Consider the following 13,895-nt stretch of genomic DNA (forward strand, 5'->3'; position numbering starts at 1 on the left):
CTTAAGATTCAGAAAAATTGCTTGTTTGTGTCAATGAACCATTCATATCTTTTAAATATCATCACAAATAAGTGCACTCACAGTTCCCTTGCCTCAAGCTCCCGTAATTCATTGCAGGCACTATACACACACTTAGCACTTTATTAGGAACATTTTTACTTTATTACACCTACTTATTCATGCGATCTAATCAGCCAATTGTGTGGTAGCAGTGCAATCATGAAGATACAGGTCAGGAGCTTCAGTTAATGTTCAAATCAACCATCAGAATGAGGAAAAAACCATGGAATGATTGTTCATGGCAGACATGGTGGTTTAAGTATCTCAGAAAACTGCTGATCGCCTGGGATTTTCACAGAATGTGAATTCAAAGGTTTGCAAAGAATGGTGCAAAAAAATGAATAAAACAAATCCACTGACAGAAATGCCTTGTTAATGAGTGATGTCAGAGGAGAATGGCCAGACTGGTCAAAGCTGATGGTAAGGTGACACATTACAACAGTGGTATGCAGAAGTGCAGCTCTGAGCACACAACGCATCATAACTCTAAGTGGATAGGCTACAGCAGTAGAAATCGCGACAGTGTAAATTCATGAAAATGAAATAAGCTATTTGATAAGACTACTACCACAATAATGGTAAATAACAATATGTGGATTTGACTAGGTGCAGAGTATTCTTCCATCAATTCCCAGTCCATTTGTGCACATTTAAATATACTGTCTATTTGTATATATTTCATATTTTTCATCATATACATCATATATTTCTGTATTTATTAAAACATTCAATGGCAAATTATATGAAGTGAGTTCACACCTACCTTCATTTTGTATACATCGAAGAACAGGAATGCAGATAAGAACAGCAATAACTGCAGCAGCCATAGATAAAACCAGGGTGCTTATATGCCAATTGGAAAAACCTGTGACAAAGAGTTCAATGAATCAAAGGCTGAACAGAAGAACGTCAGGTGGCATTGTTGGAAAAGGCATGATTTTGTCCAATTTCTTCTTCCTCTGTAAGGAAAATGTATTTTTACAACAACTTTTTATTGCCAAACCGGCAATGTAGCATTCTGTCAGCACAGTGAGGACTGAGTAAAATATTACATTACATTACATGGCATTTAGCAGAAGCTCTTATCCAGAGCGACGTACAACGAAGTGCAGATCAAACACAAATACAAGTGCGAAGAGGACCTGAGAGGACAGTACCGTTCCGAGTCCTAGTGTAAACATACAGATATAATCAGAACCCTTGAAGAATAAATATGCTGATGTTCTGAATCCAGTGGTTATAATGTCAAGACAGGAGTCTGTTAACAGTGTATAGTTATGAAAAATGGGAGTGGCTAAATGACTATTTGCAGATTGCATTTGTATGTTTCTTGACTTTTTCCCCGACTGTGAGAAGATATGAGGTTGTGGGCTCAAAACGCAGAAGAGCTTAGAAGAGCTTGTCACAGAGGAATAGTCGGGTGAATAGCATCCTGAAGTCCGATTTACCAGCCTTTCTTCAATATGTCGGCAGGCCTTGGATTGGGATCTATCCAAGTTGTAATTGAGTGGTAGAGACAGCCCTCCAGGTAATGTTTTGTGTTGGATGGTTTCTAGTTTAATTTTGGGATGTTTGCCTTTCCAAATAAAATTTTGATCAAAGTATCTCTAGGGGGGGGGGGGGGGGGGTCCAATATTTATCTTATGGGGGTAGAGGAGAGATGGAACCATTTCTGGAGATCAGCCTCTTTTTTTTGAAAAATATTTAGAAAGTTGTTTCGGGCATTGAACTGGAGTGAGGGATGGATATGAACACCAAGGCTTTAATTATCCCCTCCAAGGAATCGCCACCTAACGTGGTGGAGGGGTTTGTGTGTCCCGGTGATCCTGGGAGCTAGGTTGTCAGGGGCACTGTTAGCCCCCAGTAGGGTCTCCCAAGGCAAATTGCTCCCGGGGGAGGGGCCAGACTAAGAGCGATTCAAAGACTCCATGATATGGCCACACAATGACCCAGTTACCTCGCCCGGAAAAGCGAAACCAGGGCTTGTCAGCGAGCGTCTGGTGGCCGGGCCTTATCCCATGGGGCCCGGCCAGGCACAGCCCGAACTGGTCACGTGGGGTCACCTGCAGGGTTCGGCATCGGCAAAGGCAGGGATCTAGGCGTGCTGATCCTCAGCTTCGCAGACTGGTTCTGACTGGTCACCTCTCTGGTGGGGAAGGAACCGGAGCTAGAACTATAGTTGGGCTCAACTCCACGCACAGTACTGGTTCCGGAACCAAACTCCTGGAGAGGGGCTGGACTCTATTCTTTTCTGGAGTTGCTCAAGGAGAGAGGCGCCGGGCAGGTGTGGGGATACTCACAAGCCACCGGCTGAGTGCCACTATGTTGGAGTTCCACCCGGGGAACGAGAGGGTCGCCTCTCTGCGACTATGTGTTGCTGGGGGGAAAGCTCTGACTGTCATTTGTGCTTATGCACCAAACGGCAGTTCAGAGTATCAGGCCTTCTTGGGAGTCACTGGGCGGCATCCTGGAAAGGGTGCCACCCGGAGACTCCATAGTTCTGCTGGGCGACTTCAACGCTCACATGGGCAATGACAGAGAAACCTGGAGGGGGGTGATTGGGAGGAATGGCCTCCCTGATCTGAACCCGAGCGGTGTTTTGTTATTGGACTTCTGTGCTGGTCATGGATTGTCGATAACAAACACCATGTTCGAGCATAGAGTAGCTCATAAGTGTACTTGGTATCAGAGCACCTTAGGCCAAAGATCGATGATCACTTTGTGGTCGTATCATCAGACCTGCGGCCGTATGTCTTGGACACTTGGGTGAAGAGAGGTCAACTGATCACCACCTGGTGGTGAGTTGGATCAAGTGGCCGGGGAGGCTGCCGGACAGACCTGGTAAACCCAAACGTGTAGTGAGGGCGAACTGGGAACGTCTAGCGGAGGCCCCTGTTTGCGAGGTCTTCACCTCCGGAGGAACTTCTCACGCATCCCGGGGGAAGCTGGAGACATGGAGTCCGAGTGGGCCATGTTCAAAGCCTCCATTGCAGAGGCGGCAAGCAGGAGCTGTGGCCTGAAGGTCATTGGTGCCTGTCGAGGCGGCAACCCAAGAACCCGCTGGTGGACACCAGCGGTGAGGGAGGCAGTCAAACTGAAGAAGGAGGCCTTTCGGGCTTGGATGCCCTGGGGGTCCCCTGAAGCAGCAAACAGTTCCTGGGTGGCCAGAAGGGCTGCGGCTTCGGCAGTCGCTGAAGCAAAAACCCGGGTATGGGAGGAGTTCGGGGAGGCTATGGAGAAGGACTTTCGGTTGGCCTCGAGGAAGTTCTGGCAAACCATCCGACAACTCAGAAAGGGAAAGCAGGGCTTGTCTCAGGCTGTTTTCAGCAGGGGAGGAGAACTGCTGACCCGGACTGGGGGTATTGTCGAGCGGTGGAAAGAGCACTTCGAGGAGCTCCTGAACCCGAACAACAAGTCCTCTGTGGAAGAGGCAGAGCCTGAAGACTCGGGGGAATCTGCACCTATATCCCTGGCGGAAGTTGCTGAGGTAGTCAAAAAGCTCCTTAGTGGCAAGTCGCCGGGTGAAGACGAGATTCGCCCTGAGATGCTGAAGGCTCTGGACATTGTTGGGCTGTCTTGGCTGACACGCCTCATCAGTGTCGCGTGGATGTCAGGGACAGTACCTGCAGAGTGGCAGACTGGGGTGGTGGTCCCCATCTTCAAGAAGGGGGACTGGAGGGTGTACTCCAATTATCAGGGTATCACACTCCTCAGCCTCCCTGGGAAAGCTTACTCTAGGGTGCTGGAAAGGAGGCTCCGACCGACGGTCGAACCTCGGATTCAGGAGGAGCAATGTGACTTCCGTCCTGGCCGTGGAACAGTGGACCAGCTCTTTACCTTGGCGGGGTTGCTGGCGGGGTCATGGGCGTTTGCCCATCCAGTCCACATGTGCTTTGTGGACTTGGAGAAGGCTTTCGACCGTGTCCCCCGGGGAACCCTGTGGGGTGTACTGCGGGAGTATGGGGTACCGGGGCCGTTGTTACCAGCCATCCGGTCCCTGTATAACCAAAGTGAGGGCTGTGTCTGCATTCTCGGCACAAAGTCAAGCACGTTTCCAGTGGGTGTTGGACTCCGCCAAGGTTGCGCCTTGGCACCGGTCCTGTTTGGGATATTCATGGACAGGATCTCAAGGTGCAGCCGAAGTTAGGAGAGTGTCCGGTTTGGTGACCTCAGAATCGCATCTCTGCTTTTTGTGGATGATGTGGTTCTGCTGGCTTCATCGGACCATGACCTTCAGCACACACTGGAGCCGTTTGCAACTGAGTGTGAAGCGGCCGGGATGAGAGTCAGCACCTCCAAGTCCGAGGCTATGGTTCTCTGCCGGAAAACGGTGGATTGCTCCCTCCGGGTTGGGAACGAGTCTTTGCCCCAAGTGAAGGAGTTCAAGTATCTTGGGGTCTGTTCACAAGTGAGGGTAGAAGGGAGCGTGAGATCGACAGGCGGATCGGTGCAGCATCAGTAGTTATGCAGGCGTTGCACCGGACAGTCTATTTACTGGTCGATCTATGTCCCAACCCTCACCTATGGTCACAAGCTTTGGGTAGTGACCGAAAGAACGAGATCACGTATAAAAGCGGCCAAAATGAGCTTCCTCTGTAGGGTGTCCGGGCTCAGCCTTAGAGATAGGGTGAGGAGCTCGGACATCCGGAGGGAGCTCGGAGTAGAGCCGCTGCTCCTTCGCGTCGAAAGGAGCCAATTGAGGTGGTTCGGGCATCTGATCAGGATGCCTCCCAGGCGCCTCCCTTTGGAGTTTTTCCAGGCTTGTCCAACTGGGCGGAGACCCCGAGGGAGACCCAGAGCCCGCTGGAGAGATTATATATCTCTCCTGGCCAGGGAACGCCTTCGCATCCCCCAGGAGGAGCTGGAATGCATTGCTGGGGAGAGGCACGCCTAGAATACCCGGCTTTGCCTACTGCCACCGCGACCCGACTCCGGATAAGCGGGTGACGATGGATGGATGGCTTTATCATCGCAGATTTTGTACAGTTTATCGAGCAATGTGTACTGTACTGTACTGGTTGACAGACATGTCCTAGAACTCTACTGATTAGTTATGAAAACCTTAAAAACACAACAATGATCTTTGAACAAATTTCAGACTGAAGTATAGACCTATAGTTTTATTACTTGAAGATCTGCATGCATCACCAAAACATTGCTTCATGAAGATCTTTCATGCTCAGTACACTGCAAATTTGTTGTATGGTTTATGGATGGCTGACATTATTTACATAAATCTTTTGCTTGACTGAAATGTTTTAATAATTAGTATTTTAATGTTTGACAGAAATGACTAAACATACTGGATGAGAAATATGCTTATTTCACTATTAAAACATTACACTATGTTTTTTCCCCTTTTCTGATAAATGTCATATTTGGAATGAATTAGTATGTGATCACAGTCCTTACCCAGTTTTTGTACGTATGCCGTTGCATTGACTGATTCTCTGTCTGTATGGACTCTGCACATGAATTCCCCTTTGTCTTCAGTTTTCACATCCCTCAGTTTCATTGAGAAGTTGCCTTTGGGAATCTCCTCACTGAAGAACTCAGCACGCCCGCTGAATCTCTCAGGCTGTGACTCCGGTCTGTACCGGCCCTCCATAAACAGCAGCACCAGGATTTCTTCATTTGTCTTCATCCACTCTACTTCTAACTCTCCGAGAGGAACATGGGTGTCCACTGAGCAGTTCAGAATCACATCTTCACCAGCATATGCAAATACAGGCACGTCTGCACCAGTCACCACCAGCCACTCTGAAAAACACAAGTAACTTTTTTTTGCTATTTATTTTTAACAGAGTGTGGCAAATTTCACCTCCATGCTCCGTTATGCATGTAAAATAATACTTCCTGTTCATTTTATTTTCAGCAAAATGGCAAATTCAGTTTGTTGTCTAATAAATTGAATGCACCATTGAAATAAGTAGCCTGTAGCCTAATGTAGCCACAATAAGCCCCAGTGTGGCCACAATAAGATCCACGCAGCTGTTGGGCACTTGAGGAAGGCCCTAACCCCGCATTACTACAGGGGACATTGTCCTCTGCTTAGTCAACTGCAAGTTGCTTTGGATAAAAATGTCAGCTAAATAACAAATTATTATAATTATACTTCTCAAAATGTTAGACCGCATGTATAAAAGGTGGTGGGGCTACTTACCAGTATCTATTGTCACATTTGCTTCAGTAGACTCTTGTTCAGTGTGAACTACACACTTGTACATCCCTTTGTCTTCGGTGGTTACATTCCTAAGCAGCAGAGAGAAGTTTCCTTTGGAGATTTCTTCAGTGAAAAACTCGGCCCTGCCGCTGTACGCTGGGCTCTGTGATTCTGGCCGGATCTTTCCTCCCAGGAACAGATGCACCAGGCTTCCAGAATCTTCCCTCATCCACTGCACCTCCAGCTCATGCAGAAGTATTGGGGTATCCACAGAGCAGGGCAACGTCACAGACGCCCCCAGCTGGACAAGTAGTGGCATCGCAGGACCTCGCACGGAAAAACCTGAGACCAGAACAGATCACTTTGAAATTCCGTCAGAATGCGTGCACTGCAAAAACCTAGAAATTCCATGGTATTCGTTTTATTTAATTAGCACGTTATGAAACGAAAAATAATTTAGAATATATGTCACATAGCAATAGGCTACATTTGTTCTGTTAATTGAGGAATAAACAAACAGGAAAATAATGAAAAATTAAACTGAAATATTTCGGAAATAATAATGTCGGAATCGAAACATTTTTAAATCCGTAGGTTAATACTCATTCCAGAAAATATTCGTTTAAACCTGACATATTTTTCTTTTGAAACACCAGATATCGCCGTACTATGACATGTCAATTACCTTCAGTCCTGAGAGCGCAAATCAACGACAGAAACCATGAGAGAACTCTCATCTTGATCTTCATCATTAGATCTACATAAGCCTGGCCAACATGCGCGGAGTATTATAATTTAGCGAGGATAATACAGACGAATTAGGGACATTCCAATAACGCAAGACAAAAATATTATTTTAACTTTTACTTTCACTTGTATGGCTCCCGCGCCTTTAGTACATGTAACACACACACACACACACACACACACACACACACACACACACACACACACACACACACACACAATACTAGTATACCTGCAGACCGATGAGCAGGAAGTAAAGCTGGGTGTATACCTGAACAACAGGAATAACTAGGGAACATAGCTGAGCAATTTTAGCATCGGCATAAGCATAGGCCAAGTCAGTAAAGTTGTCATCGGCATGTCATAAACTAGAAGAGAGGCATGATTAGACTATCATTTAAATAATAGAATGTGTTATTTAGCTGGTGCTTTTATCCAAAACGATTGAGAGTGAATTAGATTTAGTGGGGGCCAATCCCCCCTGGAGCAATGTGGGGTTGGGGGCCTTGCTCTTTTTTACATTTTTTATTGTGCAATAAAGTGCAATACAGGGCCACAAAATAATCAGACATTCAAAACAGAAAAGAACCAAACAAACAAATTAAAACAAACCAGCAAACAACCAGAGAGCACGAAAATAATAATAATAAGGAAATTCAATATAATAAAGATAATGATAACAACGGTGTGCATGTTTATTATAGATGGTGGACAGGCAAACATATATATATATATATATATATATATATATATATATATATATATATATATATATATATACATATATATATATAATAAAAAAGAAACATGAAAAGAATTTAAAAGTAAAACCGTAATGTGTGAAATTGGTGCAGAGGTAACGAATTTAGGGATTCAAGGAATGGATTCCAGATTATGTCAAAGTCAGCGGTTTTTAAATTGAGGCAGATAGTTTTTCCATTGATATGTATTCGATAAGTAGATTTTTCCAAAGGGTAATATTGATTGTGTTCCTTGATGTCCAATTCAAGAGCATAGTTTTCTTGGTGATGATTAGGGCTGGAGAGTATCCTGCTGGATCTGTTGTTTACGTTTATGTTGGATAAGTCTCCAAGTATGCAGAGTGGACTGTTTCCGTTCCTTTACATGTTCTTGTGTCTATCTCTGTCTGCTGTCTGTTGGTTTGATATGAATTGTATGTTCATTGTAAATTATTTTTAATTGGATATATTGTATCATGGTTTCTATTTTTGTTGATGATTTTAAATTGGATATTTTGTATCATGTTTTTACCATGTTTATTTTGTATTTTGCCCAATGTAAGGTGACCTTGAGTGTCTAGAAAGGCGCCACTTCAAATAAAATGTATTATTATTATTATTTATTAAAAGAAGGAAGGGGTTGTCTGTGATGTCCCGCCAGAATTGTTCAATTGGTGTGCAATCCCATGTGGCATGCATATAGCTGTCTGTGGCGCAAGTCTGACGTACCTCAGTGCATGCTGGGAGCTGCTGTTCTTCAGGCATGAGTCTGACAGGCCTTAGTGCATGCTGGGAGTTGCAGTCCTTCAGGTCCCTCTGGCTGTGTCTGGATGGACAGGCCCTGAAGTGGACATCCGCCCCCCGCTGACGTTGAAACGCCATTGGCTGTGGCAATTAGAACCAATTTTAAACCAATGAGCTTGAATTATTGTACAGCTATACAATGTTTTGGTACAGAGTGCTGGCCCATCAACTGCATATTTTGAAGCCCGAATTTAAGGACTATAAGCACAGACAGAGGGTGAGTCAACACGTAAGTGAGCCTTTTTCAATGACAGGAAGGGATTGACAATGGTCTTGTAACAATGTTTTAGCACAAAAATCTTACCTATTGTTCCTTTAATACCTGACATTCAGTAATAACACTACCAAGTGTGCAGTGCTTCATGTGTGGACACAGGGAGGATCTTTCACCACAGAATCTGTCAAGATCCTTCAGAACCTTCATTCTGCGGAACTTTATTGCTCTCTGCAGTTCAAATTGAAAAGTTAGAGTTGAAGTCTGCAGACTAAGATGACATTTGCAACATTCATTTTTCATCCAGTGAACTATTTCTTGGTTGATAAATAAATTTGCCGAGGATTATTACATTTTTAAAATTTTGATCCTGTTGTGGCCCAGATTGAGATTCTTGTTCTTTGATCTCTGATATGTGTGGACCAATAACGTATGCTCTGTACCACATTTCCCAGGATGCTTTGCAAATTCAACCTCTTAACGTCTTAACTAGAAACTGTGCAAGATGTCATCTTGAGGACTGCAGTAATGCTACCTTGTGGACCCCTAGACACCAGAGGGACGTAACATTTGTCATTTAGCAAGTAGCATCTTCCCATTGTTTTCAATTATTTTTCTGGTCATACAGTTATTTTTCTTAAGTTATATTTCTTAAAGTATGCTAAATTATAAATACAATGGGAAAGACCGACCAAGACCAAGCTTCTTTGATCAAGAAGGATTCGCTGAATATTAATTTGTCAGCAAGAAATACCAAATACTTTCATCCTTTTCTGAAACAAGGTCAAATATACGGCTAGTTATCAACACACTAACTCAACAGTAAAGTACTTATACTGAATTCATATATTTGCGACAGAAAAATGCAACAAACAGAAGAACAGTCTTGTTTCATGTACAGCTAGCAATCAAAAACCAGAAATCAAATGGAAGATGTACCATTAGACTGCCATTACCCGTGCCTTCTAAGGGTGTGGGAGCACTTAATCAATGATGGATAAATGCCCCACATATGCACACCATTATGGAGCCCCCAACACCCTTCACTGAGCGCTCCGATGTGCAGCATGTTGGGCAACCGCACACTTCAGAAACTCCAATCCTAAATACAATCTAAGACATGTACCACAGTGATAAAGACCCCTTTCTCATATTCCTACATTACTGATATACTACAAGGCTCTCCACACACTCATAGGTTGAGAGAGGTGGAGCTATAGCACAAAAAAAAAAAAATCCCTGGCTTTGAAACACTCTTAAATCCAGCAGACACTGTGGTCCTCCATGGCTGCATTCTGACCCTCTGACCCTATGGATGCTGGGGATTTTATTCACTTCGTTGGATGAGCCATGCCGTTGTGACAGCCTGAGAGCTTACGTTTCTGTGCATCGGCACATGCTTGGTACTGTTCATGCTTGGTTTATGTTTATTCTAAAAGGTAACTTACCCATTGAGAAAAAGGCTCCATCATGTGTGTATATCAGAAAGAGTAGTTCCACAAAAACGGTCCACTTCAGCCAGAGAAACACTCTGGAACAGTGTATCACCACACGTCTCACTTGACACCTGCAAGAAAACACTGATTGTACACACAATGTATACGTTACGCATGACAAGGAACAGGGCGGCACGGATGGTGCAGTGGGTAGCACTCCCGCCTCACAGCAAGGAGGTCCTGGGTTCAAATACCCGTCGGCTGGGGCCTCTCTGTGCGGAGTTTGCATGTTCCCCCCGTGTCTGCGTGGGTTTCCTCCGGGTACTCTGGTTTCCTCCCACAGTCCAAAGACATGCAGGAAAGGCTGATTGGAGAGTCCATAGGTATGAGTGTGTGAGTGAACGGTGTGTGTGCCCTGCGATGGACTGGTGACCTGTCCAGGGTGTATTCCTGCCTTTCGCCCAATGTATGCTGGGATAGGCTCCAGCCCCCCTGTGACCCTGTTCAGGAAAAGCAGGTTAAGATAATGGATGTATGGATGGATGGATGGATGACAAGGAACAGCAATTAATTCCTTTTGAAGTTTTGAGAAGTATAGTCTTACCTGTACAAACAATTGTAGATAAACCATACAATACGATGATTCCAAAGCAGATTCCAACAATGACGTTTCTTATTCTTGGGCGTGGTATGTCACATACCTCAGGAGAACCACTCATTTGAACAGAAATGCGAGCCCACAAAATTAACTAAATTGAAATGTTTAAAAAAATATATTTATTTATTTATTTATTTTGCAGTTCAATTAACAGTACAGTTCCTACCTTGTGCATAATGCAGCCAGTTCCCTTTCTAACCATGAACATAAAATCACTCTTACCAGCTAAACACTGAGAAACAGAAAAAATGATTTTAGTCAATGTTTTTTTAGGTACACAGGCAGGTCAGGGTTCTACTGCTACCCCACATTACATCTCTGAACCAAAAGTGGTGTAATACACATCTGGTCTACAGCAAAGCCAAACGGAAAGAGAAATGTTTAAAATGCTAAAATCATGTGAGTAAGTTGGCTTTTCACTTTTTAGATCCTGTGATCTAGAACCAACAGTATTTTGTGCGGTATGTACAGTACTCTTACCAGAATTTAACCCAAGTTTGTGAACATGTTATAACGTGCACCTGCAAAAAGAAACCAGTCATTTTAACAGTAGTATCCAGTGCTCATGATGTTGCTGTATTTCCCTGGTTGGAGACAGCCAGAGCCCGAAACAGAGCTCTCCTAACACAACTAGAAAGCTTCCTAAAGTTTAATTTTCTGTTGCTAGTTGCTAGTGTAACGAGTTGGAGATTTGCTTAAGACCGAGGTGGGATTTGAACACCGGCCTCTCTCTCGTCCAAAGAATTGCCAGACGAAGGAAGTTATTTTGAATTTGAGGGTTACGTCATTGGGGAGAGTTGTCATCGTAACCTGCTCCGAGCCTTAGCCGCACCTAGCCGTGCCTGTCCACAGTCCACACCCAACCCTGACATGACCGGTATTTATTTACAAAACACATCGCTGGGAATTGGGACAAACAATCAAGACTGTCAATCTAGATGACACATGACGCTACTTTTTGACTATTATGTTCTTGAAAGTTTCAATAACACATGCGGAAGCCTTGATTCTCTCCCAGGAACCACAGCATAAATAGAATTTATTCATTCAACAGACACTTTTAGCCATTGTGACTTAAAAAGTGTAGTATATATACAGTACTGTGCAGAAGTCTTAGGCACCCGTTTAACATTCTGTACAGATAAGATTATTTCAAAAATAATTAAATGAAAGTCCTAAATAAACGTACTATACATTTTACATTACATTTGAGTAATTTGGCAGAATAGTTAATAACTTAATCAAATCAATATTTTTTGTGACCACCCTTCGGCGTTAAAACTGCATCACTTCTCTGAGATGGCCAACGCTGAACTGCAGCTGAACTTTGGACTGTAGGAGGAAACCGGAGTACCCAGAGGAAACCCACACAAACACGGGGAGAACATGCAAACTCCGCACAGAGAGGCCCCGGCCGACGGGGTTTCAAACCCAGGACCTCCTTGCTGCTATCCACTGCACCATGCAATTTGCATTAATTTTATTATAATTTGAAGCCAGCTTTGTCTTGCAGGCTCTGTTGGAGAGGCCTATGTTTGCAGTACTATAAATCTCATGAGGATTCGATCCCAGGACTTCCTAGCTGTGAGGCAGCAGTGCTACCCACTGCACCATCTGTGTCACTCTGTGTGAAAATGTAACATAAAAAAATGAAAAATAAAGGGCTGCTGGGTGGCTCATCGGGTTAAGGCAGCCAGAGCTCCATGGTCATGGAGCATCCCAGGGCCTCGCAGGACCAGAAATGGTTTTTACCTGGTGCATATACATATAAGTGCATATTACATTACATTACATTACATTATTGGCATTTGGCAGACGCTCTTATCCAGAGCGACGTACAACAAAGTGCATACCCATAACCAGGGATAAGTTCGCTGAAAGACCCTAGAGGTAAGTACAATTTCAACTGCTACCTGTACAACAAAGATAAGGACAAGGGCCATTTTTTTTTTTTTTTTTTTTTTTTTTTTTTTTTTTTTGAACAAACAAACAAACAGAGCAAAAGTCACCAAAGTTAACTATCCAAACACTGCTTACCTAGCCAACTAAAATACTGATACACAAGTCACAGAGACAACAATTAAGGTTCACAGGGAGGTAGGGAGGGATGGGGAGAGGTGCTGTTTGAAGAGGTGTGTCTTCAGCTTGCGCTTGAAGGTGGGGAGGGATTCTATAGTTCTGACCTCAACGGGGAGTTCGTTCCACCACCGTGGAGCCAGAACAGACAGCAGTCGTGAGCGTGAGGTGGAGGTTCGGAGAGGGGGAGGTGCCAAGCGGCCTGTGGAGGCTGAACGAAGAGGTCTGGCAGGGGTGTAGGGTCTGATGATTTTTTGCAGATAAGCTGGGGAAGACCCTTTAACTGCTTGGAAGGCTAGCACCAATGTTTTGAATTTGATGCGAGCCATGACAGGCAGCCAGTGGAGGGAAGTAAGCAGGGGGGTGACGTGTGAGTATTTGGGAAGGTTGAAGACCAGACGAGCTGCTGCATTCTGGATGAGTTGGAGGGGTCTGATGGCAGACGCTGGGAGGCCAGTCAAGAGGGAATTGCAGTAGTCCAGGCGGGACAGAACCATCGCTTGGACCAGGAGCTGGGTCGAGTAGGGGGTGAGAAAGGGGCGGATTCTCCGTATGTTGTATAGGAAGAACCTGCAAGACCGGGTCACCGCCGCAATGTTCTCGGAAAGGGACAGTCTGCTGTCCATCACCACGCCGAGGTTCCTTGCACTGGGTGACGGCGTGAGTGTGGTATCCCCGAGGGAAATGGAGAGATCCAGATGGGGAGAGGTATTAGCAGGGATGAATATCATTTCAGTTTTACCTGGGTTGAGCTTTAGATGGTGGTTGTCCATCCAGCTCTGGATGTCCCTCAGGCATATACACTCACCAAGCACTCTATTAGATATTCATTAGACTTATTATTCAGACTTCTACTGCTGTAGCCTATCCACCTAGAGTTATGATGCATTGTGTGTTCAGAGATGCTCTTCTGCATACCACTGTTGTAATGCATGTTTATTTGCGTTACTGTCACCTTGCTGTCAGCTTCGACCAGTCTGGCCCTTCTCTTCTGATG

Source organism: Conger conger, chromosome 12, assembly GCF_963514075.1.
Source record: "Conger conger chromosome 12, fConCon1.1, whole genome shotgun sequence".
Classification (NCBI taxonomy): Eukaryota; Metazoa; Chordata; class Actinopteri; order Anguilliformes; family Congridae; genus Conger; species Conger conger.